This window comes from Sorghum bicolor, chromosome 7 (assembly GCF_000003195.3).
Source record: "Sorghum bicolor cultivar BTx623 chromosome 7, Sorghum_bicolor_NCBIv3, whole genome shotgun sequence".
Classification (NCBI taxonomy): domain Eukaryota; kingdom Viridiplantae; phylum Streptophyta; class Magnoliopsida; order Poales; family Poaceae; genus Sorghum; species Sorghum bicolor.
In genome coordinates this window covers 12,383,870-12,394,224 of record NC_012876.2, presented here as the reverse complement: position 1 = coordinate 12,394,224, position 10,355 = coordinate 12,383,870, and positions in this window count along the sequence as shown.

Genomic DNA, 10,355 nt, shown 5'->3' with positions numbered 1-10,355 from the left:
CGGGTCGAGGTCGCGCCTGCTGGATGAGTTGGCTCAGCGGCTGGAAACGGGGTTGTGGCTGCGCGAGATGGTGGTGGGGATCGGGCTGTGGTGGTGGCAGCGCGTAGTGGGGCAGCGGCGGCGGCATGTTTAGGGTTGAGGTGACGCTGCTGCTGGCTGCCAGGATCGGCTTATCTCTTTTTTTTTTGGAAAGGAAGGGGATCGACGGGATAGTTGCTGTTGGCGCGGCTGATGGAGATGGAGGCGCGGCGGCTGGGAGCTGTGGTGGTGGATGGCCGTGGAAGATGGATCGGCCGGCGATCTGGATTGATTTTTTTTTGGATATGGAGGATTGGCAGCAGCTGTGGATGGATCGACAGACTCGTGATACCAGATGTTATGAACGTGATGGGTATTTTGGGATAGATAACTAGGCCTTATGCTTTGCCAAGAGCTTTGGGATAACTAAGCCTTATGCTTTGCAAAGAGCTTGAGAGATTGAGGGAGACTAGAATTGTTTCTTCATAATTCATTGCTTCCTTTCCATTGTGCCCCATGGGCTGAATATAAAAGGTACATAGGACTAACATCTCTTGTGCCTAGACAATATGGTACTATTCCTATAGACAAATAACTAAGAGAGACACTAATTAACACTAATGGGCTTAATGCCCAGCTAGGACACTTGCGCCCTACGGCGCCCCTCTTTATGCCCATGACAAGAAATTTATTGATTTGGTGATGCTTTATCTTTATTTCCTTAGAATTTTAGGTTGCCTACCTTGCTAATCTTCCAATTGCCACTTGTATTTGTATAACAACTAAGTAAAGCTAGGCTGCAAATAATTCTAATACCTTGTCTTTGTATTCCTTTTTCACCCTTTTGTTTTGAAAAAAGCTGCTAATCATTAAATTGTTTCTTGTTCTACTCAGAGAAATCTATGTTTTATTACATTCAAAACACTTTATGAGTATAATTTTTTAATTTAGTTGTTACCATATAATATCAGTTTGTCTGTAACTTCATATTCTGAGTTGTTTAATGTTGAGACAAAAAGTATGAAAAAGGTAACTGTGAAGTAGAATATGTGGGTCTTTAGCAATTGAAGTGGTATATGTATTTTGGTAAAATGACAGTTTTGGTGATGATGTAAGACATAAAGTACAGGTTGTTTGAGATGGTGTGTAATGTGGATCTGAACTTTTTTTTTGGTGTTATAAGTGTCTCAACACCCACTTTGTTTGGAGAGCAGTGGTGATACATCTTTTTTCTAGAAATAATCATGTATTGATCTCTGTAAGTTATGTGCAACTTGTTTTTCATTGGATAGATGTACAAGTTCAAACTATAACTTACTAGATTTATGATTAACTTTAGGTGGTTGTTTGGATCTTGAAAATAAAATCAGATTTAGCTAAACAATTTTTAGGAGGATTTTTGGTTAAGCTAGTTTTAGGTAGTTGTTTTTGCAAACGTGAAGTTTGACAAAACTTTGTGTGCTACAAGCACGCTGTCATGGCATTTGGCTGAGTTATGCACTGTTGAAGGTGCTGGGCAGAAGCGGGTTGCTTGCCGACAATTGAGCTGTTGCTGGTAGCACGGCCTAGTAAATGTGTTGTCTGTTGGAGCATGCGACATTGTTTATGTAAACTGGTTTGCCTAAAAACAAGTAAACGCTGTTTTTCCTCAATAGTCAAATTTCTTGTTTTACTAGAACCTTTTTTCTTAAGCATGAATTTGTTAGAGCTGCTGAACATTTATTGGTTAGGCTATAATGAGAATTAAGAAATTTGGTTTTGCTAGAATTCATGATCCAAACAGACCCTAGATATTTCAACCTTCCAGCTAGTTTGTGCTGGATCCTCTGATATTTTACTGAAACTGAATCTGTTACAAGTCAAAGTAACATGAAGTCTTTGCAAAATGCTACATGAGGTGAGGTGACTAGGCAATCCAATGATTGAATCTGAATGAATAGACAATAATTTGGAGCAAGATGACCCAGTAGTCTGTAAGCCTTTCGATATATCTTGGTCTGGTGTTGTCAGTAAGTGGATTATTCAAGGTCCTGCGGGCAGCTGCAACATCTTTTTTTGTTTTTTCTTTACTCAAATCTTTTTTGGGTCATTTTAGATGGAACCTTTCTTAATTGTGTTCATCATTTTCTGTTACTATTGTGAACCATGTTCTGCAAACCATGGAAATTTGGTGTGTGCAAATGATCCAATTTTCTTTTGTTGGGTGTTCATATGATGCAATCTATTGGGATCCATGCACACCACCTGGTTTAGAAGCACTTCTGTACTTAACTTTTTGAACTTTTTGTATGGTCCAATGTTGTAATGCAGCACCCTGCACCATCGAGGTCTTGCTCTTCTTTTCATGACATATGATCTCTCCTATGTCAAAAGATGAAGGCAGCATTCATTTATTCCCATTACAAAGAGTAACATGTTTGAAACTGCATCGTTCAACTGAAATCAGATTATATGTTTATGGATTTCCTGATTGGTGATGTAAAAGTTTCTGAAATCGAAAGAAGCAGAGGCGACGATGTTGCAGTATCATTTGCCTGTGCGGTTCCATTATCTGGTACAGTAAGTGCTTGTTACTGGATATATAAGTATTTTTGACACAAGGTGACCCAGTGGCACGTGCTTCAGATGTGTTTGTTATACTCGCCAGTACTATGGAGTAGCGCTCAATTTTCAGCTGCAACTTCCCTTGGTTGTATCAGCAGATTAAGTTAGCCATCTTCACACCACCATTTTTACCTTTGTTATTGAAATTGCTACCATGTCTTGCTGACTGTCTGATATGGCTCTTGAAGTCACGGTTCCTTTTGTCATTTTCAGCTTCGTTTAGTGAAATAGGCTGGATGTTTTAAGGCTCGTTCGTTTCGTTCAGTTCTGTTCCTGTCCCTGAATCGTTCCAGGCCAGATACAGTGGTTGCAGCTGTGTCACTCTATCCTGATTGGTTGCAGGAACTTTGGTCCGCGAGGTTACTCCATTTAACCAGACTTCGAATCAGGCTGCATGGATCCAGGCGGAATAGGCTGTGTTCTGAGCCGTTCCGTCCGAACCGAACAAGGCCTAAGTTCAAAATTTCTCGTCACGTCAAATCTTTGAACTTATACATGAAGCATTAAATATAGATAAAAAATAACTAATTATATAGTTTATCTGTAATCTGCCAGATGATTTTTTTGAACCTAGTTAGTATCTAGTTGGACAATAATTACTAAATACAAATAAAAGTTCTATTGTAGCCAAATTCAAAATATATCACAAACTACACAAGGCCTTAATCGTTGCACCAAAGGGCCGGGGGTGGAGGTGCGTGGACAGCAAGTGTCCGTCAACTCTGAAGTCTGAACACAGAGCATAGAAGCATCTTCCTTTCTGGGATGCGAGGCGCGTGCGGTGGGACAACAATTAGGCTCACAGATTCTAGGGCAGGTATTGGATACGTGTGATTACACTATCCACCTGTGTTAGTGAGTTGGGACTTTACCTGCTTCTACATTCTATTGTGATGTGCTGGGAGGCTACTATTTGGAAGTGGATGTAATGGAGAGAGAGAATAAATTGAACTACAAACTTTTCTATTGAATGATCTCGGTATTTATATAGAGTGAAAAGACATCAGGGGAGTAGGAAAAGTTCGGGGACACAGAAACGCGATTTGTTGAACGGATATCCCTCCTGTTGATGTCGGTTCCTATGTGGTGTCGGTTACTATAAGAGTGGAGTAGTCCGTACGAAACAACCGTAGTTACAGGGAGATATTACATTGATCGTTAGATTAGATCTAAGGCTAATATTAATCCATGTCACTAATATATGAGGATGTGATCGCTCTAATCCTATTGCATTGGTTCATCTCCTAAGGCAACAGGATTGCTTCTTAACACTCTCCCTTGATCACATCCAGTCTTGAGATCAATCAATAGCCTAAGAACCTCCAAAAAACCTTTTAGGAAAAAAATATGAGGTTATAATATTGTTGATATCTCATTAAACTCCTCAAAAACCCAGTGGAAAAAATCAGAAGAAATGATATGACATATTTTTATATTTATTGTCCATTCTAAACTAATATGAGAAAACTTTTATAGAAAAAGCCCATAATTAGTTTAGAATAATATTATGGGCTATGGGCCATAATTACTATAACCTCCCCCAAAACCACGTGGGAAAATATGAGGAGGAAAAATGTCTTTGATATTCCCTTAAAAACCTCTTATTAGGAAAATAGCAAATATGACATGTTATGAGTTTGATATTGCCTCATTAAAAACCTTATTTATGAGAAAGTTTATGAAAACTCACAAGATTATCACAAGACTTTATTTGCAAGATGTTGATTTCTCTATTCTGTTGTAATTCATGAGGACAAAACAACTTAGGAGAAATATGTTTAGTTATATTGCTTTTGATATAACTCAATGGAACCAATTCCACTGGATTGTTATATGTGATTAATCATCCCGTGAAGCCATACACATTCACGTGATGTTTCATATAGTGCAATAATGTCAGTATGATTGGTGGAGGTTGTTACTAGAGTCTGCTTAGAAGACTTCCATGATATGGCACTTCCTCCTTATAGAAATACAAAACTTGTCTGGGATCGGCCATTATAGGGATTAGAAAAATAGCCAGCATCAGCGTATCTAATCATAGTAGGATATTGGTTTCTTTGAAAAAATAATCCAAGATCTTTGGTGCCATTGAGATTTCTTAAGATTTGTTTAGCTCCTGTCTAATGATGTTTATTTGGAGCAACACTATCTAGCTAGCAATTTTACTGCAAATGCTATATCAGGCCTGATGCAATTTGCAAGATACATAAGTGCTCTAATGACACTGAGATATGAAACCTCGGGTCCTAGTATCTCTTCGTCTTTGTCTCCTGGTCTAATTGGATCTTTGTCCATGTCTAGAGATCGAACAACCATGGAAGTTCTGCAGATATGATTTATTTATATTAAATTTTTCTAGTGTTTTCTAGATATAAGCAGATTGATGCACTAAAATTCAAGGTGCTCGATTTGTAAACCCAAGAAAAATTTGGTGACCCAAATCCTTCATCCCAAATTATGTCTTTAAGTGATTGCCTGCTTCATTGATATCTTGTGGGTTGCCAATGATATTTACATCCATATATATAGATATAATGTAAAACCCTATTTGGGATTTTTTTTTATGAAGACACATGGGCAACCATCACTTTCAAAATCATCATTATTGATGTATCCCTTTTGTAAAAGGAATTCACTCAATCGGTTGTACCACATTCATCCTGACTGTTTTACGCCATACATTGACTTGTTAAGTTTTACACAATATGTGGTGCGACTTGCTTTAGGGTTCAAAATAGGGATTCCATTGGGAACCTTCATGTAAATGTTCGAATCAAGTGACCTATATAAATATGTTGTCACTATATCCATCAATAGCATAGATACATGATTTTGAACTGCCAATGTTATTCCACTCATAATTGGGAGAATATGTTTCATTGAAATCAATACCGAATCTCTACGTAAACTCTTGTCCTACTAGTCTTGCTTTGTATCTCACCACATCATTATTTTAATTCCATTTTTGAACGAAAACTCATTTAAATCCCACAGGGAAGATGTTTGGAGGTGTAGGTATTGCTGATTAGAATACATTTCTTTTTGTGAGCGAGGCTATCTCCCCTTGAATTGCTTCTTTCCATTTGTTTTAGTCTGAGTGTTTTTTGTACTCTGCTATGATCTTGGGATCTGGATCATTTTGAGCAATTGCTATAGCGAAGTATATGTCGACAATCGTAGTCTTTCAGTCATATGATTTTCTAGAATCAGTATAGTTTATAGAAATTTCTTGTACCTCTTGTGACAACTCATTATTTACTAATATGATAGCATCAGGGCGTTCCAATGTCCCAACATCATATATTAAGTGCACTGTTGATGTGAGACATAAATTTTGTTTATTCACTTGGTGTCTCTCAACTTATTGTTGAGTCACATTTACTAATTCAGAAACTTTATTGTTCTATTTCCTTTGGTGCTTAGGAGTCACATCCCGAGTAACAGTCTGAAGGGTCGAGATGGCAGACTAAAGGGGGTGAATAGTTCTTTCTAAAACTTATCACGTCGGCTAACCAAAATAAATGCGGAATCAAAACTATCGATCTAGCCAAGACTACACCCCTCTATCTAAGTTCTCTAGCACCTTTAAAAAGACCCTAAACAAGCAAACAAGGTGCTACCTAAGCAAGGGCTCACCTAACCAATTCTAGGAGCAAGGTCACACAAACATATGCCACTAGTACTTTGCAAACGGGAAGCTCCTACACAACTAGTAAGCAAAAGCACAAAGCTCCTAAGCTCACTAGCAATGCTCAACAACAATGCAACCAATGCCAAATTAGAGAGCACAAATTACTTAGCTACACAAACTAAGCAATGTGACTAACAAGGTCACACAAACCAAATTAGTCATGCAAGGGGAACTACTTCTAGCTACACAAGTAAGAAGGTAACTAGCAAGCTACACAAGCCAATAAATTACAAAAGCAACTACACAAGCACAAGTATATGAAAGTAAGAACAAGCTTGTGTTAGGGACATGCAGACCAACGGGAAGAAAAATGTTGACACAAAGATTTTCTCCCGAGGTTCACTTGGTTGCCACCAAGCTATGTCCTCGTTGTGTCGACCAACACTTGGTGGTTCAGCGGCTAAGAGGTGTATCACGAACCTCGTCCTCACTAGGACACCGCAAGAACCTACCCACAAGTGAGGTAGCTCAATGACACACATGATCCAATAGAGTTGCTCTTCGCGATCCCCGTGGGGTGAGCACCGTACCCCTCACAATCTCTTCTCCGAAACACCGCACAATCTCCTTGCGTGCTTCGACGGAGTCACAAGCCACCAAGCTGTCTAAGAGGTGGCAACCTCCAAGAGTAACAAGCACCACCAGCTTGCAACACGAACACCTAGTGCCACTCGATGCAATCTCTCAATGCAACGCACTAGAATCACTCACTCACACAATCAGATGATCACTATCAAGCATATGTGAGTTAGAGGCTTCACTAGCACTCCCCAAGCATGGACACTAAGTTTCAAGGGTGCTCAACACCAGCCAAGGCCGGCCACCACTTCTATTTATAGCCCCAAGGGCTAAACTAGCCATTGCCCCTTCACTAGGCAAAAGTCGTGAGCATCGGACCCACTGCAGGGAGCCACCGGACGCTGAAACAGTGCGTCCGGTGCTCCAGAAACAGCCACGTGTCACTAGCCGTTTGAACTCGACCGTTGCCGCCAATGGCTAACATGCACGCGCGCCTAGAACAGTAGCACCGGACGCTCTGCTGCTTCACACCAGACGGGTCCTATGCACACCGGACGCGTACGCAGAGAGCAACGCAAACTCGTAGGGGCACCAGACTCACACCACCAGACGCGTCCTGTGCACACCGGACTCATCTTGTGCACATCGGACCTGTATGCAGAGAGTAACGCAAACTTGTAGGGGCACTAGACTCACACCACTGGACGCGTCTTGTGCACACTGGACTCGTTCTGTGTGCACCGGACCCGCACCAACGGACGCGTCCTGTGCCTACAATTTAATTTGTTAGGTTGCTAACTTCTAGCTCCGAACTCCGAATTTGATGATCTTGGACATTTTGGAAAGCTTACTCAGAGTGCTATCCAATCCATATGAATACTCGGTCCAAATCAAAATGGATCAAAGCAGTATTTTAATCTAAAAGCCATCCTAATGTCCAGAGAACACCGAAAGACTTCTCTCTCTTCACCAAGTTGATCAAAATCAACTCCAACACCTTCTCCTTTGCAAATGTGCCAACACCACCAAGTGTACACCACCATGTGCATGTGTGTTAGCATTTCACAAACATTTTCCCAAAAGAGTTAGCCTCTCAAACTTGCCACGCCACTCGATCCTAACACGTATGCAAAGTTAGATCGTTCAAGTGGCACTAGATGACCGATATGCAAACAAGTTTGCCCCTCTTGATAGTACAACCATCTATCTTAAATCCGGTCATAATCTTCTCTACACACCTTTGACCGGTGAAATGGAAATGCCCTAGGTTATACATTTGCCTTGCGCTTTCCATTTCATCTCCTCTGATGTTGACGCAACACATGCACCAACCAATCACCAAATGATATAATCCACTTCATATCATCATGTGACCGTATTGGTTCATCGATCTTGACCTCACTTGCTCTTCACCGTTGCCTTGGTCCATCAGCGCCAAGTTTTACTCAAGCTTCACCATCACATGCGGTCCCTCGCTTCAAAGCCTTCGACTTGCCCTTCACTCTTGCAACCGGTCCATCGAGCCAAGCTTCATCTTGATCTTCTCCACCTTGGTCACATAACTCCATGTCATGTCTCATATGCAATGAGCTCCTCCATCAACACATAATCACCTATGGACTAATCTCCAGTGTATCTCACATAAACACTACTAGTCCATCTAAGTTGTCACTCAATTACCAAAACCAAACAAGGACCTTTCACAGTCTTACTTCTCCCCCTCTTACCTAGAACATAGTTATGAGTTGGGAGTTGAATAATTTTGTTTGGTACCTCTATTCGTTCAGACACATTTCTAGCAGGATGGTAGGATTTAGTAACACCTTTATAATCAGTAAATGTGTCTGCCATGTTATTTGTAATGTTCTGCAAATTTATAATTTTAGAGTTCAAACTCTTGTGTACGTGGATCAAAAGTGGAGATGTCTTGGGCATCCCAATTTGTTTTTGAGCATTCCTTTTGATACTTGAAATCTTCCCTTAACACCAGGAAATGATCCTTATTAAGATACAGTCAGCATATCGGGCGTAAATAGGTCTCGTGTAAGGGGCTCCAGGTATTTAATGATCAACGAAGATTGATACCCGACATAGATGTAAGCTTGGGCGATGAGATCGGTATGTATACAGCACAACCAAATATCACACAGATGGGAATTACTTAGTTGATTTCCACATACTAATTGTAGTGGGGAAGTTGTATGATATGCAGTTGGTCGCAATTGTAGTAAGTTAGCAGCTTGTAAGAGTGCATTACCCCAACATGAAGTCGGTAGATCACAATTCTATAATAGTGGTCTTGCTATAAGCTTAACTCTTTTGATAAGAGCTTCTGCTAAACCATTTTGAGTGTGGACATATGAAACTAAGTATTGAACTTGAATTACTAGAGCCATACAATAATCATTGAAAGTTTTTGAATCCCTATGCCACGATGATCAAGGCGATCATGGCAATCTTGGAATATATTGACATTCTGAAAAATTATTTTATACGCAACATGTGGTACGAGTTTGATATATGTATAATATATTCTAGATGGTAAAGAGGGAATTTTTTCCAAGAATTTGCTGATAACTTATTTGGAAGTGCATGTAATTGAGAGAAAGAATGAATTGAACTGCAAACTTTTCTATTGAATTGATCTCGATATTTATATAGGGTGAAAGGATGTCACAGTCACAGGAGTAGGGACGTTCGGGGATGCGGAAACACGGTCTGCCAAATGGATATCCTCCCGTTGATGTTGGTTCCTATATGACATTAGTTTCCATGAGGGTGGAGAAGTCCGCACGAAACAATAGTTACAAGAAGATATTACATTGATCATTGGATTAGATTTAAGAATAGGATTAATCCATGTCACTAATCTAGATATGAGGATGTGATCACTCTAATTCTATTAGTTCTTCTGAAGCAACGGATTGCTTCCTAACAGGAAGAATGGAATGGAGTAGCTGATGAGGACGCGGGGGACTGATCCCAGGCCGCGAGCAGACGAGCAACCACTACTACAGAATTGGTTTGTAAGAGCCAGGGCACTTCCACTGTAAGGGCGGCTGGTGATGTAACCGCCCTTACAGTGGATTTTCCATCAGCACCTGGCTTCTTGATCACGAGCTGCCCTTACAAATACCACAGTAAGGGCGGCTGGTAACACGAGCCGCCCTTACAGTAAGGGTGGCATATGAATGATGGAGTTTTACCTCTGACTATAAACTATTATCTTTTACCACTGCTACATTTCATAGTCTACTAATACTACAAGCTGCTACCATACTCTTCTCTTCCCTTTCCTCTCCTATCCTCTCCTCTTCTTTGTTTTGCTAATGATGAATGTCTAAATCCATAGTGAAAGAGCATCTAGGCCCCTAGTGATTTCGGTGATTAATGACATTATTGATTACTATGACTAACGTGTGTTTTGCAGAGGCAAAGTCATAGGTAAGGTCATGGTAAATAGGTACTCGATGAACAGGGACGTACATGCCAACTTAATAGTGGAAATCGTTTTGGTTTT